Source organism: Oncorhynchus tshawytscha, linkage group LG14 (assembly GCF_018296145.1).
Source record: "Oncorhynchus tshawytscha isolate Ot180627B linkage group LG14, Otsh_v2.0, whole genome shotgun sequence".
Taxonomy (NCBI): Eukaryota; Metazoa; Chordata; class Actinopteri; order Salmoniformes; family Salmonidae; genus Oncorhynchus; species Oncorhynchus tshawytscha.
In genome coordinates, this window is record NC_056442.1 from 14,392,326 (window position 1) to 14,416,099 (window position 23,774).

Here is a 23,774-nt window from a genome sequence, read left to right on the forward strand (position 1 = left end):
CAGACCAACTTGGATTAATCTGACTTTTAACTTGTATACAGGCTATGTATAATGGGATCCAAACACTGGATGGCGACAGCAGCAAAAAAAATCTACTAGTAACTAGATTTGTCAATAGATTTGTTTATGACTTGAACAAGGGTAAGCCTTGACCAAGCCAGAATGGCCCATAGAGCAGGAGCCCATCTCCTGTTTCTGTAGCGTGCCTGAGGCGACTTGAAGAGGATGCTAGTCTGTCACAAGCCTTGTACGAGGACCAGGGTCGTATTCAATAGGCACCAAACTGAAGACAACAAACCGACACAGGGAGGGACTACCCAAACTTGTCCAAACACTTGTTTTTGCTGTGCTTTGCTACACTGTGCACTAATGAACACGGCAGCTTTTCATAGAAACATGACTTGGGCTAACGTCTATCTCATCAATCCGCTATTGAGTTTCAAGCCCTCTGTCTTCCCAGTTAAATGGGCTTTCACACAAGTAACTGGCAAGGCCTGTAAAGCTAACTGTTCACTAGAGCAGAGTGGACATCCCCTGTGTCTGTGGAGGCGGTAGGTAGGTAGGTGAACACTGGTCGATGATCAGGGATAAGTAGAGCCAGTAAGGGCTTGTCCGGAGTCATGTCCTACAGCTGAGGATGTCTGATTACCTCCATGGAGGTGTGAACGGGTGTTTGTGCAGTCTGTCTGTGTGTGTCTGTCTGTCGATCGGTTTCCTAACCCCTATCCAGACGCTGCCTCACCACATGGTTACGTTCCCAATTGATTGCCACTTTTTTTTACGGAGCCTTTAAGAACAGTCTGATGTAAAGGGAAGCCATACGGAAATGTGTCTGTTTTCTTTTGACCTGCTAACAGAGCTACGCAGCCAAGCTTCCTTTAGCACATGATGGAAACAGCCTCTCGTTTCTCGTAGAGGATGAACACTGCCCCCCAAAGGTGTGTTCCTCATTACATGCAGTACATGACTTCCCATTCTCAGTGGTCCTTTTTCTCGTTGATACATTCAACTTGGTGTTCATTAGCGCGCACAGTAGAAAAGTGTTTTCGCAACGAAAATTCAAATCAGCATTTGGACAAGTTTAGGTAGTCGCTTCCTGATTCAGTCTGATTTCTTCCACTTGGTGCTAGGGAATACAATCCTAGAAAACTTAGATTTTATTGTCTACTCTAACCAATTATGTCATTTGTGGCTACCTTGTTTTTTTCTCTCTAAGTGTTTCTTGTAGGTATGCATTTTCCCTTCTCAAGACAACTGATATGTAGGATATAACCATGCGACAATACTAGCATAGTATTGTCTACTTACCATTGTGTTGATTACAGAGCTGAACCCATGTCTACACAGCTTGCTTGCGCCCCAAAAGGCCCCATATAACTTACATAGTGCAGTACTTTCAACGAGGGCCCTTTAGGCAGTGATGTATTGGTTGAAATATATGTGGGTAAATGCTGATCGCTGGTCCGGATTAGAGAAGTAACACTCCCTATACTTTCAATGCTTTTTTTCCCACAAAAGGTGGGTAAGCGCTTGGCAAAAATAAAAAGTGTGTAAACAGCGTTTAAATGCATTTTACACTCCCCTACACCACTGTCCATAGGACCAGCTCGTAGGGCTCTGTACAACAGTAGTGCACTATATATTGGTAGTAGAGAGCCATTTGGTTTAGATGAAAGCTGAAGCTATTTATGTCTGCAGCTCCTCTAATTAGGGCTGTGGATGAATCCACAGCCTCCCAATCTTGACCGCATGCTGGGGCTGTAATTTACTAAATCACTTGGAGAAACTGCAGTTGTTGTGATTCAATCGATACTACAAGTGTTTTTCCTCAGCAAAAGAAAGGAGGAGGATAAAGATTACCATAATTTTGAAAGAATAAAGCAAAGGAAATTGCCCAAAAATAGCTAGTTTGGAAGAAATGAAGACTACCTTTCACTGACAAAAATGCTGATTATCTCGATGACAGACATAGTTTAGGCTGTCATTGTAAATAAGAATTTGTTCTTAATTGACTTGCCTAGTTAAAGAAAGGTTAAATAAAAACTAACAAAGACAGTTGTCACATTTTTACTCCTTTTATTCCCTTTCCTATTCTTTCATTTTGACTCCCTGTAGTCTCCTATTCTAGCAAGCCTGCCTGTGTCATTCCTCTGAAAGAACCAGACGAGCCGGGGCAGCCGTCTGCTCCCCGACCCCAGCACTTTCCTTCTGGGCCAGGCGGTGAGAGGACACGGAGGGGGGGGCACACTCTGCCCGGAGAGGGCATGCTAGTGGTCGGCTGGGGAGAAACGTTGGGTGGGGGGTGTTCCTGAACCCCTGTTTCCATCCTCTCTTCCTCTGTCTTTCTCTCTCTCTCTCTCTTTTATTCTGTGTGGTCGGAAACCTGCAGATTGGGGGCTTGTTCCTGTGAGTCATGTTCACTGCGCTCTATCTCCTTGTCTACCTTTCTCAATGTGGAAACTGAGTAGGGGTGTGTTAAACAAAAAGGTGTCTGGGCAGTGAGAAGGAGCAGCCAAGGGTATTGGAGGTTCTCTGTAGTTTTAGGATCGTGAATAAATGATGTGAGAACACAGACAAGGGGTTTGGGGTGATAGGTGCAATAGTGAGTGCAACATTCATTCTGGTTTAAAGGACCAGTGCAGTCAAAAAGGTGATTTCCTGTGTTTTAATATATTTCCACACTATGAGGCTGGAATAATACTGTGAAATTTGGAAAATTATGATAATGCCCTTTTAGTGTAAGAGCTGTTTAAAAATACTCCCAGACATTTCAGCCCATTTTGGTGGGATGGAGCATTGGCCAGCCTTGTGACATCACCAAGCAGTAAATTCGTTAATAAACCAATAAGAAAGAGAGTTCCAAACCCCTCTGCCAATAATAGATAGTTGTCCGTTTTCCACTTCCCACTCAGACCACTCTCAGACAGTCCTAGCAAGTTTCTTGCTTGAGAAATTAGAAGCTATTTTTGTTCATTTTTGACCATTTTATTTGAAAACAAAGGTACTTAATTGTTACCCAGAAATGATTTCATATTGAGATAAAAACAGCTGTATTGGACCTTTAACCAGGCTATTGGGCTGGTGAGTTAAAGATGCCAACAAAGGGAAATCATAAATTTGTCTTGAGAGACTGAGTTGCTTGGCGTTTCAGTGGTAAAAAAAAGAAGTAAAAAGGCCTGTCTTACACACACAAAAAATGTATTGCAATTTCTGGAGAAATCTCCACGGTATGAGACCATAGGATTTTGAACACTCATCGTAGCACTCAGATTGCAAACAAAACCCAGACCATAGAAATATAATTCATTTAATATTTTTTTCTCTCCACACTGAGGTGCCCCAAAGCTTTTACACCTCTAGGTGTGCATCCCAAATGGAACCCTATTCCCTAGTCAATCAAGTAAATGTATTTTATAAAGCCCATTTTACAACAGCATTTGTCACAAAGTGCTATACAGATGCCCAGCCTAAAACCCAAAAGAGCAAGCAATACAGATGTAGACACTTCTTAGCTTTCGGTTTTTGGTCCGAGAGCATGCAGCCCTGCTCTCCACGAGACCATGGAGACATTGACATAACATTGCCTCACCTTTCGAGACTTTGAAGTGATAGGGATAAGCTACCCTCAGCTTGGACATGTCACAAAGTTCAAAGGCCTAGACTGGACGTCTCCAACCAACTAAACCTCTTAATGTAGAGGAGGTACTCTGAGTTCGTCCCAAGTGGCACCCTATTCCCTTTATAGTGCACTACTTTTGACCAGGGCTGTGGTCAAAAGTAGTGCACTATAAAGGGAATAAGGTGCCATTTGGGACCGACTGTCTGCTTTTCCTTTCAACCCAATACTCTCCCTCCCTCAACTTCAGAGAACAATTCAAAAGGAGAGAAAGAGAGAGTTTTGAAACCGTGAGTGCAGTATTTAATGTTAAATTCGAATAGTTTCTTGTTGATGTTGTTTTGTGTCTTCTCACTTTTGTTTATTGTTTATTTCACTTGCTTTGGCAATGTAAACACGTTTCCCAAGCCAATAAAGCCCATTTGAATTGAGAAAGAGAGAGAGAGAGAGAGATACGGAAGGGATTTAAACCAACAGCAGTTTAAGTTCTTTGAGCCAATCTGTTGTGAGAGGCAGGTCTTGTGTTTTACATTTGTATTTTTTGTGAGATGGAGGGATGATTTTTTTTCTCTGTCTTTGGAGAGTAGCTACAGTGTCAGTCCACTGACCTCTCTCTCTCAATTTAAATCAATTCAAAAGTCTTTATTGGCATGGGAAACATATGTTTACACTGAAAAAAGCAAGTCAAATAAACAATTCAAAATGAATAGTAAACTCAAAAAAGTTTCAAAGGAATAGAGACATTTCAATTGTCATATTATGGCTATATACAGTGTTATAACGATGTGCAAATAGTTAAAATACAAAAGGGAAAATATATAAACAAAGATGGGTAGTAAATACAGTGGTGTTTGTTCTTCTCTGGTTGCCCTTTACTCTCTCCCTCCCCTTCTCAACCTAAAGACTGTCTCTTGCTCTCGCTCTTGTTCTCGCTCTCTCTAAATTTCGATTTCAATTTAAGTGCTTTATTGGCATGGGAAAGATATGTTTTACATCGCCAAAGCAAGTGAAATAGATAATTAACAAAGTAATAAACAGTAAACATTACACAGTAAACATTAGACTCGCAAAAGTTCCCAAAGAATTAACACATTTCAAATGTCATATGTGCTGCAGACTTTTCTAGTGCCCTCGTCAATTTGTTGATATATATGTTGAAGAGGGTGGGGCTTAAGCTGCATCCCTATCTCACCCTACAATCCTGTGGAAATAAATGTGTTTTTTTGCCAATTTTAACCGCACACTTGTTGTTTGTGTACATGGATTTTATAATTTCGTATGTTTTCCCCCCAACACCACTTTCCATCAATTTGTATAGAAGACCCTCATGCCAAATTGAGTCGAAAGCTTTTTTGAAATCAACAAAGCATGAGAAGACTTTGCCTTTGTTTGTCCATTAGGGTGTGCAGGGAGAATATGTGGTCTGTCGTACGGTAATTTGGGACTTGGCCACTAATCTTGCCAGTCACAGGGGAGGTGAGTGTCCATGGCTCTGACTGGGTAATTGGCCACAAACTGGTCAGGGATACATTACTGCCGTCTTTGATTATTGTATACATTACTGCCTTCGATGATTACTGTATACGTTACTGCCGTCTCTGATTAATGTATATATTACTGCTTTCACTGATTACTGTATACATCACTGCCTTCACTGATTACTGTATACATTACTGCTGTCTCTGATTACTGTATACATTACTGCCTTCACTGATTACTGTATACATTACTGATTTCACTGATTACTGTATACATTACTGATTTCACTGATTACTGTATACATTACTGCTTTCACTGATTACTGTATACATTACTGCCTTCACTGATTACTGTATAACTCAAATCCTTCTGTTCACCTGATTTAGAATTCCTCACAATCAAATGTAGACCGCATTATCTACCAAGAGAATTCTCTTCGATTATAATCACAGCCGTATATATCCCCCCCCAAGCAGACACATCGATGGCTCTGAACGAACTTTATTTAACTCTCTGCAAACTGGAAACGATTTATCCGGAGGCTGCATTCATTGTAGCTGGGGATTTTAACAAGGCTAATCTGAAAACAAGACTCCCTAAATTTTATCAGCATATCGATTGCGCAACCAGGGGTGGAAAGACCCTGGATCATTGTTACTCTAACTTCCGCGACGCATATAAGGCCCTGCCCCGCCCCCCTTTCGGAAAAGCTGACCATGACTCCATTTTGTTGATCCCTGCCTACAGACAGAAACTAAAACAAGAAGCCCCCACGCTGAGGTCTGTCCAACGCTGGTCTGACCAAGCTGACTCCACACTCCAAGACTGCTTCCATCACGTGGACTGGGAGATGTTTCGTATTGCGTCAGACAACAACATTGACGAATACGCTGATACGGTGTGCGAGTTCATTAGAACGTGCGTTGAAGATGTCGTTCCCATAGCAACGATTAAAACATTCCCTAACCAGAAACCTTGGATTGATGGCAGCATTCGTGTGAAACTGAAGGCACGAACCACTGCTTTTAATCAGGGCAAGGTGTCTGGTAACATGACTGAATACAAACAGTGCAGCTATTCCCTCCGCAAGGCTATCAAACAAGCTAAGCGCCAGTACAGAGACAAAGTAGAATCTCAATTCAACGGCTCAGACACAAGAGGTATGTGGCAGGGTCTACAGTCAATCACGGACTACAGGAAGAAACCCAGCCCAGTCACGGACCAGGATGTCTTGCTCCCAGGCAGACTAAATAACTTTTTTGCCCGCTTTGAGGACAATACAGTGCCACTGACACGGCCTGCAACGGAAACATGCGGTCTCTCCTTCACTGCAGCCGAAGTGAGTAAGACATTTAAACGTGTTAACCCTCGCAAGGCTGCAGGCCCAGACGGCATCCCCAGCCGCGCCCTCAGAGCATGCGCAGACCAGCTGGCCGGTGTGTTTACGGACATATTCAATCAATCCCTATACCAGTCTGCTGTTCCCACATGCTTCAACAGGGCCACCATTGTTCCGGTTCCCAAGAAAGCTAAGGTAACTGAGCTAAACGACTACCGCCCCGTAGCACTCACATCCGTCATCATGAAGTGCTTTGAGAGACTAGTCAAGGACCATATCACCTCCACCCTACCTGACACCCTTGACCCACTCCAATTTGCTTACCGCCCAAATAGGTCCACAGACGATGCAATCTCAACCACACTGCACACTGCCCTAACCCATCTGGACAAGAGGAATACCTATGTGAGAATGCTGTTCATCGACTACAGCTCGGCATTCAACACCATAGTACCCTCCAAGCTCGTCATCAAGCTCGAGACCCTGGGTCTCGACCCCGCCCTGTGCAACTGGGTACTGGACTTCCTGACGGGCCGCCCCCAGGTGGTGAGGGTAGGCAACAACATCTCCTCCCCGCTGATCCTCAACACTGGGGCCCCACAAGGGTGCGTTCTGAGCCCTCTCCTGTACTCCCTGTTCACCCACGACTGCGTGGCCATGCACGCCTCCAACTCAATCATCAAGTTTGCGGACGATACAACAGTGGTAGGCTTGATTACCAACAACGACGAGACGGCCTACAGGGAGGAGGTGAGGGCCCTCGGAGTGTGGTGTCAGGAAAACAACCTCACACTCAACGTCAACAAAACTAAGGAGATGATTGTGGACTTCAGGAAACAGCAGAGGGAACACCCCCTATCCACATCGATGGAACAGTAGTGGAGAGGGTAGCAAGTTTTAAGTTCCTCGGCATACACATCACAGACAAACTGAATTGGTCCACTCACACAGACAGCATCGTGAGGAAGGCGCAGCAGCGCCTCTTCAACCTCAGGAGGCTGAAGAAATTCGGCTTGTCACCAAAAGCACTCACAAACTTCTACAGATGCACAATCGAGAGCATCCTGGCGGGCTGTATCACCGCCTGGTATGGCAACTGCACCGCCCTCAACCGTAAGGCTCTCCAGAGGGTAGTGAGGTCTGCACAACGCATCACCGGGGGCAAACTACCTGCCCTCCAGGACACCTACACCACCCGATGCTACAGGAAGGCCATAAAGATCATCAAGGACATCAACCACCCGAGCCACTGCCTGTTCACCCCGCTGTCATCCAGAAGGCGAGGTCAGTACAGGTGCATCAAAGCTGGGACCGAGAGACTGAAAAACAGCTTCTATCTCAAGGCCATCAGACTGTTAAACAGCCACCACTAACATTGAGTGGCTACTGCCAACACACTGTCAATGACACTGACTCTACTCCAGCCACTTTAATCATGGGAATTGATGGGAAATGATGTAAATATATCACTAGCCACTTTAAACAATGCTACCTTATATAATGTTACTTACCCTACATTGTTCATCTCATATGCATACGTTGATACTGTACTCTATATCATCGACTGCATCCTTATGTAATACATGTATCACTAGCCACTTTAACTATGCCACTTGGTTTACATACTTATCTCATATGTATATACTGTACTCGATATCATCTACTGTATCTTGCCTATGCTGCTCTGTACCATCACTCATTCATATATCCTTATGTACATATTCTTTATCCCCTTACACTGTGTATAAGACAGTAGTTTTTTTTTGGAATTGTTAGTTAGATTACTTGCTTTTTATTACTGCATTGTCGGAACTAGAAGCACAAGCATTTCGCTACACTCGCATTAACATCTGCTAACCATGTGTATGTGACAAATAAGATTTGATTTGATTTGATTTGGGGACATTTCTGCCTTCACTGATTACTGTATACATTACTGATTTCACTGATTACTGTATACATTACTGCCTTCACTGATTACTGTATACATTACTGCTGTCTCTGATTACTGTATACATTACTGCCGTCTCTGATTACTGTATACATTACTGCCGTCTCTGATTACTGTATACATTACTGCCGTCTCTGATTACTGTATACATTACTGCCGTCTCTGATTACTGTATACATTACTGCCGTCTCTGATTTTTTTAAATTATATATATTTTAAATTTAACTAGGCAAGTAAGTAATTCTTATTTACAAGTAACTGCCTTGTTCAGGGGCAGAACGACAGATTTTTACCTTGTCATCTCGGGGATTCGATCCCAGCAACCTTTCAATTACTGGCTCTAACCACTAGGCTACCTGCCGCCCCTAGGTGACAGCCATGGAAACAGCCAGACCATGATACACTTCTCTGATACCATTCCTTTAGGCTAAGCCTGCATCCCAAATGGCACCCTATGCCCTGTACAGTGCACTACCTTTGACCAGAGCCCCATGGGAAGGGAATATGGTGCCATTTGGGATGCAGACAAAGACGGGAGTGTTGGTGAGCCTGTATTGTATGTGAGCAAATGAGGAGAAGGCAATAGAGCTGTTCGAAGATGGTGAAAGCATAAAAATAGAAAATAGAATTCTGTTTCTATATTGGTGAAAGTGCACTGCTGGTCAACTAAAAACACAAGTTATATTCCTTTATTTTTCTTCCACGGCCTGGTGGCAGACAACATTTGTAAATCTTCGTATGCATCACCACTCACACAGAAAACTCACTAAAGATGTGGAACTTTTCACTCAAACTCACAACATTCTGTCTCAGTCGGATCCACTTAGTGAATCGATGCAAACACATATTTAATTGTTTTTTGGATGATTGATCTGGGTTTTCTGCAAGCCTTTTTTCCGACAAGCCTCTTAATTTTACCCCCAGCAGTACAGTCAATGAACAATAAGACATCTTATCCAACAAAGAAACCCTGGCAGTGGTCTCCTCTGTCCTCTTTTTAAAAATCTATTAAAATTGAGTTAACATGAATGACAACCAGGGATCAATAACGGCAATTTTATAAAACCATGCAACTTTCCTTCAGATTGCAGTGAAGTATTGATTCAAACTAGCTTAAAGTAAATCTTTAAAAAAAAATCTATCTAAAAAATGTCATTACATCTCTGAAAATAGAATAAAGTTAAAGTATGTAAAGCCACACATTGATTTAATGCGCAGTATGCCCTATTCATCATAAAATATGACAGTATAATTATTTGTTACTGACTTATAAGAGAAGTGTTTTAAATCATCATGTCAATAGCTCAGTCCATTGAGTCTGACCATAGGTAGGCACACACACACACACACACACACACACACACACACACACACACACACACACACACACACACACACACACACACACACACACACACACACACACACACACACACACACACACCTCTTAGACAAGGCTAAGGGATCATCCATAATAAAGTCTCTCTGCAGGTGTCTATATCCTGGCAGGGGTTTTCACTCCCGCAGGAGCGATCAATATCTTCCAACAACAGCTACCTCGGACCCCGAGACACTCCACACAAACTGTTTTTCATATACAGGATATTATTAGACAGCCACAGTGAAATGTCAAGATCTTTAAAAGGTAAATATTTCTCAAATGTCACCTGGAGTGTTTCCAAAATTATTTTCCTCCTCATTGTCAAGATCAGGGCTGACATTAAGAATGAATGATTTTTCTGCCATGGGTGATTTCTCAGAGTCATTTGTTTCTGTCGTGTTTTGGTGTGGTGTGGTTGTTTGCATTCGAATGGCTGTTGTGTAGCAGGAGAGAAGGGCCACTGTTTGACTGTTATGCTTGTGGGGGCTTTGAGATGGCTTTGATCTCAAACACTACGTGGCAGTGGAGATCACAGACAGTGGATGGAAAATAGGCAATACCTAAGGGTAACTACCGTAGTGGTTATTACACGTACTGTAGGCTATAGGTTGGTGTAGGTTTAGGATAGGGTTGACCGACATGCCTGGATTAGGTCTTGAATTCATCCCCTGATGTATGTGCTTGTACTTACATGGAACTAGAATTCAACTTGAACTTGTGTCTGGCCATGTGAGACTAGGAAAGCTATACATACAGCTCAAAGCGGGTCCTGTACCAGTATTGTTATACCATCGAACCAAGCCGAGCTGGGGTGGCCTGCTTACATATCCACCATAGCAGCTGGAACGTTCTGGAAAGGACAATATGAAAAGAAAATGGTTTGGGTCATCACAGTACTGTGAAAAGGGTATTGGACTGGCACCGGTAGGTTAGCCTGGATCATAGGGAAACAAACAAATATATACAAAAATCTACTGGGAAAGTAGCTCTGCCTTGTGTTAGTGTTTCATCCAGTTTCCAGAGTAATCAAAAGATCAGAGGAAATGTGCCTTTCACACTCAATATCATCTCAAATATCAACCACTGTCACGTAGATTTGTTTTTCCCATCACAGATAATGTCTATTTTTAAGTTGTTTGTTGTTTGTTTGTTTTTCGCAACTGAAACATCTGTTTTGGTCTCCCGTGTGACAGACAGCTTGGCACAGAGCGAGGAAGGCAGCGGCGGCTTCACCAGGCAGAGAGTCTCCTCTTCGCCAACCCTGGAATTGTGGATAATGATGAGGCTCCCATGGGAGATGTGGATGTGGCACTGTACCAGCGGTTCTGATGATGTCACGGGAGGAACACAAACAATTAACGCTTGAAAGGTTTGTTTGATGGAAGCCAAAAAACAAGGAAACCATGGTTATAGCTTTTGCAGGGTTTCTCAACCGCTCATTTTATGATTTGAAAAGAATATGACAGAGATTAATAATTGATTAAACATTTTTTTTGTGTGTTGATTATTACTGTATGCTCCCTTCAGATTTAGACTACAGCTTTTCACTGTTCACTCCACAGCAATGTAGTATTACTCTTGCGAAAGAGATCTTCTGGCAGTATTTTTTTTAAAGATTGCTAAATTAGTGTAGTGGCCAGCTATCTATACTTGTTGTAATCATGGTCAAATTACCGACCAAGGGGCCCCCATTGTTTTTTTTGTTTATCACTCTCACTCACATATCATATTAAAAACGGCAAACATTGCTCTCAAAATTTCACTTAGGGCCTCCAAAAGGCTAGATGTGTGGGTATGGATGTGTTTTTTTGTGTGTTTTTTGTGGCCCCCAGCCCCATCAAAGTTGCCTATCCCTGCCCTTTATAGAAGGATACACTACTTTTTGACAAGAGCGCTATGGGCCCTGGTCAAAAGTTCTGCACAATAAGGGTGACATTTGAGACGCAGCCCTAGACTATAGACAAAAAACACATTCCATCTTTGCATCAGTCTCCTTCAGATAAGTAAGCAGAGCCAGTAATCCACACAAACCCTCAAGTTATGTGAAAAGGGGAGGGAATAAGAGCAAAACAGTGGAAAGCCATTAGACATTTCATAATTTCCCTCCAGACGTGATTGAGCTGGATCGGCTGAGAGTTCAAAACACTCTGGACGGGAGGCAGTCATCCATCTTGACTGATTATGTCATTTAGATGTAATTGCAAGCCCCTAGGGATCACTTCTCCACATATGCAGGCAGCGTGCACACAGACCCACACACACAAACAGCATATTGCATTGCACTCACTCACTGGCTATTACATTTCTGTTTACCCTCACAAAGAAAGTAAAATGTCCGATGCACATCCGCCGACTGCTCCGTTTCATGGGTAATCAAATTAGAGTTGGTTTTCGATACATCACTGACAAATTGTTTATTAAACAAAAGGGGTTCGGTTGCGATATAAATGACAGCGATTCAGTGGGGAGCAGGAGGCATAAACCTTGCTCTGGTGTGTGTGTGTGTGTGTGTGTGTGTGTGTGTGTGTGTGTGTGTGTGTGTGTGTGTGTGTGTGTGTGTGTGTGTGTGTGTGTGTGTGTGTGTGTAGGGGGGATTTTTGTATTTATACATTTTGGTATTGACGCCCCCCCCCCTTGGGTTGTGCCGTGGCAGAGATCTTTGTGGGCTATACTCGGCCTTGTCTCAGGATGGTAAGTTGGTGGTTGAAGATATCCCTCTAGTGGTGTGGGGGCTGTGCTTTGGCAAAGTGGGTGGGGTTATATCCTTCCTGTTTGGTCCTGTCCGGGGGTGTCATCGGATGGGGCCACAGTGTCTCCTGACCCTTCCTGTCTCGGCCTCCAGTATTTATGCTGCAGTAGTTTATGTGTCGGGTGGCTAGGGTCAGTTTGTTATATCTGGAGTACTTCTCCTGTCCTATCCGGTGTCCTGTGTGAATTTAAGTATGCTCTCTCTAATTCTCCCTTTCTCTCTTTCTTTCTCTCTCTCGGAGGACCTGAGCCCTAGGACCATGCCTCAGGACTACCTGACATGATGACTCCTTGCTGTCCCCAGTCCACCTGGCCATGCTGCTGCTCCAGTTTCAACTGTTCTGCCTGTGATTATTATTATTTGACCATGCCGGTCATTTATGAACATTTGAACATCTTGACCATGTTCTGTTATAATCTCCACCTGGCACAGCCAGCAGAGGACTGGCCACCCCACATAGCCTGGTTCCTCTCTAGGTTTCTTCCTAGGTTTTGGCCTTTCTAGGGAGTTTTTCCTAGCCACTGTGCTTCTACACCTGCATTGCTTGCTGTTTGGGGTTTTAGGCTGTGTTTCTGTACAGCACTTTGAGATATCAGCTGATGTACGAAGGGCTATATAAATACATTTTATTTTATTTATTTATTTGTATTTTACCCCTTTTTCTCCCAATTTCGATCTTGTCTCATCGCTGCAACACCCCAACGGGCTTGGGAGGCAAAAGTCAAGTCATGTGTCCTCCGAAAACATAATCTGTCAAACCGGGCTTCTTAACACACGCCACTTAATCCGGAAGCCAGGCGCACCAATGTGTTTGTTGAGCCTGCAGGCGCCCGGCCTGCCACAAGGAGTCGCTGGAGTGTAATGAGCAAAGTAACGCCCCCCCTGCCAAACCCTCCCCTAACCCAGATGACGCTGGGCCAATTGTGCGCCGCCCTATGGGACTCCCGATCACGGCCAGTTGTGACCCTTGCTTGGATCGATCCCAGGTCAGGAGTAACACCTCTAGCACTGCTGCGCCACTCGGGAGGCAGGGCAAGATATTTTTTTATATACAGTACTGTACCACAATAGTGTATTATCAAAGCAAATCCCATATCATGGATCTTTTTCATGATGTCCTACATTTTAAATGTGAAATAATTGAATTTGTCAATACTAGGTTACAGCTGAGAAAACAACTTTTAACAACAAAAGTTTTGGTTTAAATAGTTTTCACAATGGTTATCCCTAGCTCTCTTCTACATACAAGGAAGTGTATAGGTCACGCCCTGGTTCAATGACCACGCTATTGTCCACTGCTTGAGTCAGCGTCACCTGTCAATCATCGTGTGGAAAATGCCTTTAGAATGTGATCAGATGCTCCATGTATTCTCTAGCCTATGACCTTTTCAGATGGAAAACCTTTCACTGCATTCCAAATGGTACCCTATTCCCTATAGAAGTGTAGTAATTGACCAGGACCACCCTGCTTTGTTTTGTCTCTATAGTAAAGAGATACAGTGCATTGGGATTCAGACCCCTTCATTTTTTGAATGAAGTTGGCAGTGCATGTCAGAGCAAAAAGCAAGCCATGAGGTCCAAGGAATTGTCTGTAGAGCTCCGAGACAGGATTGTGTCGAGGCACAGATCTGGGGAAGGATACCAAAACATTTCTGCAGCATTGAAGGTCCCCAAGAACACAGTGGCCTCCATCATTCTTAAATGGAAGAAGTTTGGAACCACCAAGACTCTTCCTAGAGCTGGGCACCTAGCCAAACTGAGGGGAGAAGGGCCTTTTGTCAGGGAGATAACCAAGAACCCGATGGTCACTCTGACAGAGCTCCAGAGTTAATCTGTGGAGATGGGAGAATCTTCCAGAAGGACAACCATCTCTGCAGTGCTCCACCAATCAGGTCTTTGTGGAAGAGTGGCCAGACAGAAGTCACTCGTAAGTAGTTGGCCTGAATGCCAAGCGTCACGTGTGGAGGAAACCTGGCACCACTCATCACCTGGCCTTACGGTGAAGCATGGTGGTGGCAGCATCATGCTGTGGGGATGTTTTTCAGTTGCAGGGACTCAGAGACTAGTCAGGATCGAGGGAAAGTACAGAGAGATCCTTGATGAAAACCTGCTCCAAAAAGCTCAGGATCTCAGACTGGGGCGAAGGTTCACTTTCCAACAGGACATTGACCCTAAGCACACAGGCTTCGGAGAGACCTGAAAATAGCTGTGCAGCGACGCTCCCCATCCAACCTGACAGAGCTTGAGAGGATCTGCCAGGAAGAATGGGAGAAACTCCCTAAATTCAGGGGTGTGAAGCTTGTAGCGTCATACCCAAGAAGACTCGAGGCTATAATTGCTGCCAAAGGTGCTTCAACAAAGCACTTAGTAATGGGTCTGAATACTTATGTAAATGTTATATTCCAGTTTTTTTATTTGACTAAATTTGCAAACATTCCTAAAAACCAGTTTTTGCTTTGTCCTTATTGGGTATTGTGTGTAGATTGATAAGAGAAAAAAACAATTTAATCAATTTTAGAATAAGGCTGTAAGGTAACAAAATGTAGAAAAAGGAAGGGGTCTGAATAGTTTCCGAATGCACTGTACGTAGGCTACCATTTAGGAATCTGAGTTGTGTAACATTAGACCAAGGATGCAAACCAAATGGCACCCTATTCATTATACAGTGCACTACTTTTGACTACATAGGGAATAGCGTGCTTTTTGGGACATAGACCAAGGCTAAACTGTCAACCTGCCTCTGTCAGCACCATGTTACATCATTGCACCATTTTGCTAAGTGATACAGCAGCTATGCCAGAGACTGAGAATATTATTTTAGTGTGTGTGTGTGCTTGCGTGTGGGTGTGCGTGCGCCTGCCTGCCTGAGGCCGTGTGTGTGTATGTGGTCTGGTGTGGTCTGCAGGGATGTGGTGTGATGCACATCTTTAATAACAGTACATTAGACCTGTGGTGGAACAGACCCTTCTTCTCTGCTAATCTGCTGGAAATTGAGTCTGATGGCCCGTGAATCAGAGAGTCTTGTTGTTGTGATTGCATGTCTGTGTCAAAATTAGGCTATTCTGAGGGCAAAAGGGGGTGCAATTCAGTATTAGGAAGGATTTCCTAATGTTTTGTGTACAGTAGATCATTATATGGAAAATTCCACACGATATCACCAGGAGTGGGGGGTGGGGGTGTAGGGTCTACAGTTGGGGCTATGGCATATAATAATAGTATCTACTGCATACAGATAGATAGACCAACATTTTGTCATAAATAGTAAAGAGAGCAGGTCCCAATACTGAGCCCTGCGGTACACATTTCTATATTCCAGGAAACTATACTTCACACCATCAGAAATCACACATTGTGTCCTGTCTGACAGATAATTCTTAAACCACTTGCAAGAAAACTGATCCAGGACTATTTTAGTCAACCTTTGAATGGGAATGTGGTCAACAGTGTCGAAGGCCTTGGAAAGTTCTAGAAACAAGGCAGCACAATGATTTTTTATGATCTAAGCAATTTAACAAATCATGTAAAACAAGCATAGCAGGGAGAAGTAAAAAAAGTTCCAGGGATTCTAAAACTTTGGAAAGGTAAAAAAACTCTGGAAATTGGATGGTATTTATCTAATTCAGATGATCTCTTCCTTTAGGGATAACAACAGAAACAATTGAGCCCTGGTCAAAAGTAGTGCACTAAATAGGGAATTGGGTGCCATTTGGGATGAACCCATTGAATCTCCCACTGGGATGACCAGCAGACCAGCACTCTCTCTCTCTGTTATCCTTCTCTCTGCACCCAGAGTAAAACATCATCCCTCTGCCCCTCCTGTATCTCCATTGTTTGTGCAGTCTCTCCCTTTTCTCTTTCTCTTGTTCTCTCGTTCTCTTTTTCTCTTGTTCTCTCATTCTCTTTTTCTCTTGTTCTCTCATTCTCTTTTTCTCCTCTGTCTGTCTGTCTGTCTGTCTGTCTGTCTGTCTGTCTGTCTGTCTGTCTGTCTGTCTGTCTGTCTGTCTGTCTGTCTGTCTGTCTGTCTGTCTGTCTGTCTGTCTGTCTGTCTGTCTGTCTGTCTGTCTGTCTGTCTGTCTGTCTGTCTGTCTGTCTGTCTGTCTGTCTGTCTGTCTGTCTGTCTGTCTGTCTCTCTCTTCGTCTCTCCCTTCATCTCCCCCCTCTCTTCTATAGTTTTCTTCCTCTATCTTTTAACCTCTACCTATTCTCATTCTCCACCAGATTCTAACCAAAATTAAAAACGGCCCCCAATGGAACATAATACAAGACAATTGTACAGTGTATCAGTGTACAGTGACCATAAAGCAAGAAGCTATGTGAATCATGCTAATGATTGTAAAATAACATAATCACAGATGCCAAGACTGCAAAGGAAGTCACTGGGAGAGGATGGTGTGATAAAATCCTCACAAAATCCAACCACGTCTCAACCAGCCTCCACATTTTACAATCACCGTTGCGGAATGATGATGAACAAGCAATAAACCTGCTAATCTTGAACACTTCTCACTCCCCAAAGCAGAAGGCTATAACTCCTTCTGTCTCTCGTACACATCCTAGATGAGTATCATAACCATTACCCATATGGTCCACTGTAGAGCAGTGGCAGAATCACCTCATTTCTGACTTTGCGAGGTTGTATAATGCATGTGTATTACTGCTGGTCTAAATGAGTGTGTTGGTGTACAGAACATCTGTACTGGCTTCCATCCTGTTTACATCGTCCACACACACAGACAACACTTTTTTGATGAGGCTCATAACAGGACAGTGGCAATGCAACTGCTACTCTGTGTCCATGTGAAAACTGAGTAGGTGTAACATGGAATTAAGTATAGAACCCATATACTGTAGGTGCATTTTAGAATCTCAATCAAAAACACAACTTATTTTTGTATTTTATTATTTCTTATTGTCGAGAAGGATCCTGCAAGTAAGCATTTTGCTGGACGGTGTATGCCGTACAACTAATAAAAAAACTTTAACTTGAAACTTCATATCGGTGACTATCCCTTGGAGTGCAAAGTTAGACAAGGTGGGTCAAGTGAGGAGCACAGTGCCCTCCTATGGTCAACAGCTTTCCCCAATCACTGCTCTGTCATTTAATAAACACATGAGCAGCTGGTTTGCTGGTGCAGCAGAGTGTGGGTGTTTGTGTGTCAAGTGTGTGTGTGTGTGTGTGTGTGTGTGTGTGTGTGTGTGTGTGTGTGTGTGAGGGGGGTTGTTGTCATGGCTACCTGCTTCCTGCGCTCCCCTTCAGCTCCAGATGGGCCAGGTTTATTGGAAACAGAGTCGTAGAGGTTGCCAGGCCCTATCTGGAGGCCCTCAGGGGCCAAATTAGGGCTCCCCAAGGGCCACATTAGAGCCTGTTAACTAAGTTAGATGGAGAAATGGACCAAGGGAGCTGACTGACAGACTCAGGGCTCAGACTCAGATTGCATCCTAAATGGCACCCTATTCTCTATACAGTGCACTGCCAGACTGGATCAGGGTGCCATTTGGGGCAGCCTCAGTCTCATCTCAGGGCTATAGTCTCTATTCTCTCCTCAGCCTTTTGTTTGCCTGCTGATCGGGAGATAACAGCCAGTTCCCGACAATGGCTTTTCAGGTAGGATGTATTTTGGGAAAAATGGCTGAGGAAAGATGGTTAATGTATTCCAGTATTTCAACGCAAAGGTAGGTATGGTATTGTATTATGAGTTATGGGAGATGGGTTTGCTACTTCTTCCAAGAACAGTCCTTGCAAATTAATATGTGATGTTTCTTTTCAGAATTTCCACAGACGAGTTGGTGTGTGTTTGTGTGTGGATGTCTATGTGTGCCTGTTTGTTTGGCTGTGTGTGTGTGTGTGTGTGTGTCTTTAAACCTGAATCATCTTCACACAACAAGATTGGGTTAGCCTGTTGAACTGAAGCCTAGAGAACATTTCTGCTATATTTTTGCCACATTCATGATACCCATCCAAGCATTTTCTATTTCTTTACATGCAAATCAACAAGGGTAGAGGTCAGGCAGTGAGGAGGTTTTCATATTGTAATTCAACCATAAAGACTGGGGCCATGTACTTCCTGCCCCTCTGTCTCCCTGCCCCTTAGGTATGATTGACAGGCCTGTTGACAACCCATATAGGCTCCAGATGAGACCTGCTCACTGTCCCTCACACTCCCCTCCATCAGACGCACCACAGGGAACGATCATAAATCACCTACACACGAACATGCACACACACACAAATACACACACACACACACACACTCTTCAAGCCACTGGAGCCTCTTGATCATCTGACATGGACGTTTAAGATCCCCGTATAAAGGCCAGGTTTCAAACCCCCAGGGTGTGGTGACTTTTGCTCATAGGGCTCATAAAACTCTATTTTAAAATGAAAAATCTATATCCATTCTATGACCAATAAGCACACTATATACTCAATTCACGTCACAAATAGTACGGATAGTGTGGTTAGTATGAGTATTCGAACAGAGCTTATAAGCTCATACTGAGGGTGCATCTCAAAAGTGTAGAGTAATTTCATGTCCTTCCCTCTATGAGTAACAGGAGACAAGGAAAGAAAACCATGAAAGAGTATTGAGACACATCCATAGTCTTGCGCAACTCTCCGGGCTGCAATTTCACAAACGACAAGTGGAAGGAGACAGGAGCAAGTTCACAGATTCTGCTTTAAAATGAAATGTCATTGAATCCACAACGGACCCTATGTCAAAAATCAGAATGGGGTTGAGAGTAGATTTGATTGGGTTTGTTGTGCTTGTCTCATTCAGGTAATTCAGTGATGCTCAGAGTTAGCTTTTTCCAATGCAATCACGTAATCAAGAAACATCTAACTTTGTCAGCTATGGTCCACAGCAGCAAGCAGAAGAGCTTGTGAGCACAGGCTCAAGGTTACCCACACAAGACCTATTCAGGCCTTTTCAGACACCTATGCCATTTGAACAAAGGATACCTGTTCAAATCCCTGTGCAAACTGAGCATGGGAAACCTGCACCATCTCCTATACTGTTTGAATATAGAAACCTGTTCAAATCCCTGTGCAAACTGAGCATGGGAAACCTGCACCATCTCCTATACTGTTTGAATATAGAAACCTGTTCAAATCCCTGTGCAAACTGAGCATGGGAAACCTGCACCATCTCCTATACTGTTTGAATATAGAAACCTGTTCAAATCCCTGTGCAAACTGAGCATGGGAAACCTGCACCATCTCCTATACTGTTTGAATATAGAAACCTGTTCAAATCCCTGTGCAAACTGAGCATGGGAAACCTGCACCATCTCCTATACTGTTTGAATATAGAAACCTGTTCAAATCCCTGTGCAAACTGAGCATGGGAAACCTGCACCATCTCCTATACTGTTTGAATATAGAAACCTGTTCAAATCCCTGTGCAAACTGAGCATGGGAAACCTGCACCATCTCCTATACCGTTTGAATACAGAAACCTGTTCAAAAACCAACCCAGGTGCCTGTAAAATACAAAACTCAACAGCCTGCCAGAAATCAACAGGCGTTTCAACCAGTGAAACCGCCTGTGCAGGGCCAAGTGAAGTTTTAGCTGAAGAATCCAGTGTCTGTGACCAGTGTAGCGGTCCAGTACAGGCAGGACGTGGTTCGGGTGGAGGTCAAGCAGGATTTCCTAGGGAACGGTCAGTTGATCCAACCATCTGATCGTGGGAGGCTGTGCATCCAGAGTAAAAAAAAACTACTTTTACCCATTTTTCTCCCCAATTTAATGGTATCCAATTGGTAGTTACAGTCTTGTCTCATTGCTGCAACTCCCGTAAGGACTCGGGAGAGGCAAAGGTCGAGAGCCGTGCGTCCTCTGAAACAACCCAACCAAGCCGCACTGCTTCTTGACACAATGCCCACTTAACCCGGAAGTCAGCCACACCAATGTGTCGGACTAAACACCGTACACCTGGCGACCGTGTCAGCATGCACTGCGCCCGGCCTGCCACAGGAGTCGCTAGTGCACGATGGGACAAGGACATCCCTGAACCCTAAGTGCCTTAGACCACTGTGCCACTCTGGAAGCACCATGCATCCACAGAGTTTGACCATGCTGACCAGAAGCTGCTGTTTGAGACTGAGCCGCTAGGATATAGGAGCATGCTAATGGTAATGCTAATGGTCTGCTAATGGTATGTTTGGGCCTGTGTGTATGGGGAAATTGTACAACAAATAGTTCTCTTCCATAATTGTTGCAAGCTACAAAAGAACACATTAATTTATTTAGTTTGGAATGAGAAATGGAACAGAACATCTGCAGATTCCAGAGTCACTGTCTTTGTACAAGGAAGAGTGGATTGTATTGATGCTTAGTGGTGTTGTAGTACAATATGTAGTGCTGGAAAGTGACTTTGTTTTCTTTTAGATAACAGAGGATGTACTCATCTATATCTGTACCCTTATCTACACACCATCACCAGTTTAAGGCACTCCCATTGTAAGAACAAATTATGCTGAGGTTGGAGTTGAATGCCATTACCAAAGGTAAGTACTTTTATTTCATTCTCACTTTTCAAATGTTTTCCATATCATGCTCTAATGAACACAACTCTGGCTTTGGCTGTAAAACATTTGTATCCATCAGGAAGCACAATGTAATGCCAGTAAACCAGTAATGCTCTGAAGCCTACCTTGGTTCCCTTTGTCTCCACCAAGGTTGCAGAGCAGCAGCTGGTCTTTTCTCTCAGGCTCATGACAGGTGGGTATAGAACTATGTTCTATAGGTGAGACCACACCTTTAAAGTTGACCTCTGCCATTTTGGATTATAGAGTACCATTTTGGATTATAGAGTACCATTGTTTCAGTCTAATGTGGCTTTCATAAAGCACTACAAATGCAATGATGATCTGGACGAGACTGCCAAATCAAGGCAAAGGTAAGCATCTCTGAATTAACTATCTAATGATAGCTAAATGTAGTAATGAATAAATTGGCTAAATCTCTTTATATTGACACTTCTTTGTACTGTCTTGTGCAAGTTTGAAATTGACACAATGCCTGTTAGCAAAGGTGTCAGCTAGAGATGACATGCAGGACCTTGCAGGGATTTGTAGTTTTGCATGATGTCTACATTGATGCTAATTAGCATTTTAAAATCTGAGAGTAAATAGAGCAGAATATATTTACAAAATTAACCTTGTTTTTAAGTGTTTCTAAAATCCCCTATGGGAAAAATGAATGGTGGAAAACAACTAGAACCATTTCCCTGTTTGACTGCTTGGTTTTATGGGTATTATGACACCTCCATTGTGAGGCTCTATTGCTGCTTTTGCTTTTCTTCTCTTTCAGATGACTCGCAATTTGTGAGGCCCTCCAGTGTCTACTTTCTGGGGCATGTCATGAGCATTGAAGCCTCCATTATCCAAGCCCACCACACAACTCTCCATGTCTACGTGGACAGCTGTGTGGATACGCTGGCCCCTGAACCTAGATATTCCTTTATTGAGAACCATGGGTGCGTGAGCGGTGCGCGTGTGTTCCCCTTCCAGCTTCCCGTACTTCTGTATATTGTGAATGTAAATTCAACTTTGTTTTTATTTCACCCCATCAGGTGTCTTACTGATGCTAGACATACAGGCTCCAAGTCCCACTTCCTGCAGCAAACCCAGGATGACAAACTCTAGTTTCAGCTTGAGGACTTCAGGTTCCACCAAGATGAGAGGAGCTCTGTGAGTAACAATACATTCACCTGAAGGCTATTTTATTTTTAGTCTGTATGTAGTGTACTCACTTGTCTTGTTCATTAGGCAATAAATGGAGGAAAACAAACAGGTGGAATACCTGGACTTGTCCAATAAGAAACAATGACTTAGATTTTCTGCTGTTTACTCTAATGAACACAACCCTGTACAAGTAATATCTCTCCTACCATCCTAAAGATGTACATCACATGTCATCTGAGAGTGTAATGGGTCCTAGGTGTAGCTGTTGTAGAGAGTCAGGCGCAGGACAGCAGATATGAGTAATTAAACGTACTTTGCTCAAAATGTAAAATACACAAAGTAACAAATACACGTACACATGACAGACCCAAATCACAAATAAACAAACACTCACAAAAACCATGTGGGGAACAGAGGGTTAAATAATGAACAAGTGATTGTGGGATTGAAAACAGGTGTGTGAAACAAAGACAAAACAAATGGAAAATTAAAAGTGGATCGGCGGTAGCTAGAAAGCCGGTGACTTCGACCACCGAACGCCTCCCGAACAAGGAAAGGGACCGACTTCGGCGGAAGTCGTGACAGTACCCCCCCTTGACGCGCGTCTCCAGCAGCGCACCGACACCGACCTCGGGGACAACCTGGAGGACGAGTCACAGGGCGATCCAGATGGAGACGGTGGAAATTCCGCAGCAAAGAAGGGTCCAGGACGTCCTCCACCGGCACCCAGCATCTCTCCTCTGGACAGTACCTCTCCCACTCTACGAGGTACTGAAGGCCGCTCACCCAACACCTCGAGTCCAGGATAGCTCGAACGGCACACGCCGGGGCCCCCTCGATGTCCAGAGGGGGCAGAGGAACATCCCTCACCTCAGCTTCCTGGAGTGGACCTGCCACCACCGGCCTGAGGAGAGACACATGGTACGAGGGGTTAATACGATAATCTGGGGGAAGCTGTAACCTGTAACATACCTCGTTCAGTCTCCTCAGGACTTTAAATGTCCCCACAAACATCGGATCCAGCTTCCAGCAGGGCAGGCGGAGGGGCAGGTTTCGGGTCGAGAGCCAGACCCAGTTCCCCGGTGCGCCCAGTTCCCCTTTTTGCAGCGTCTCAGGTCTCCTTCGAGCGCTTGAACCATTAGTTCACCACAGGAGCTTCGATCTGACTCTGATGCCACGGTGCCAGAACCGGCTGATACCCCAGTACACACTGGAAAGGAGAGAGGTTAGTGGAGGAGTGGCGGAGTGAATTTTGGGCCATCTCTGCCCAGGGGATGAACGCCGCCCACTCCCCCGGCCGGTCCTGGCAATATGACCGCAGAAACCTACCCACATCCTGGTTGACTCTCTCCACCTGCCCGTTACTCTCGGGATGAAAACCTGAGGTGAGGCTGACAGAGACCCCAGACGTTCCATGAACGCTCTCCAGACCCTGGACACGAACTGGGGACCTCGATCAGAGACTATGTCCTTAGGCACCCCGTAGTGCCGGACAGGGCCTACGCAGTCTGTAGGGCCGTAGGGAGACCGAGCAAAGGAAGGAGACGGCAGGACTTAGAAAACCGATCCAC

At 44.1% G+C, this 23,774-nt stretch overlaps 1 pseudogene; it reads left to right on the forward strand.

Moving 5' to 3' along the window:
• The first annotated feature begins 18,108 nt into the window (after positions 1 to 18,108).
• LOC112255171 lies at positions 18,109 to 22,233 on the forward strand (annotated as a pseudogene).
• The last annotated feature ends 1,541 nt before the right edge of the window (positions 22,234 to 23,774 follow it).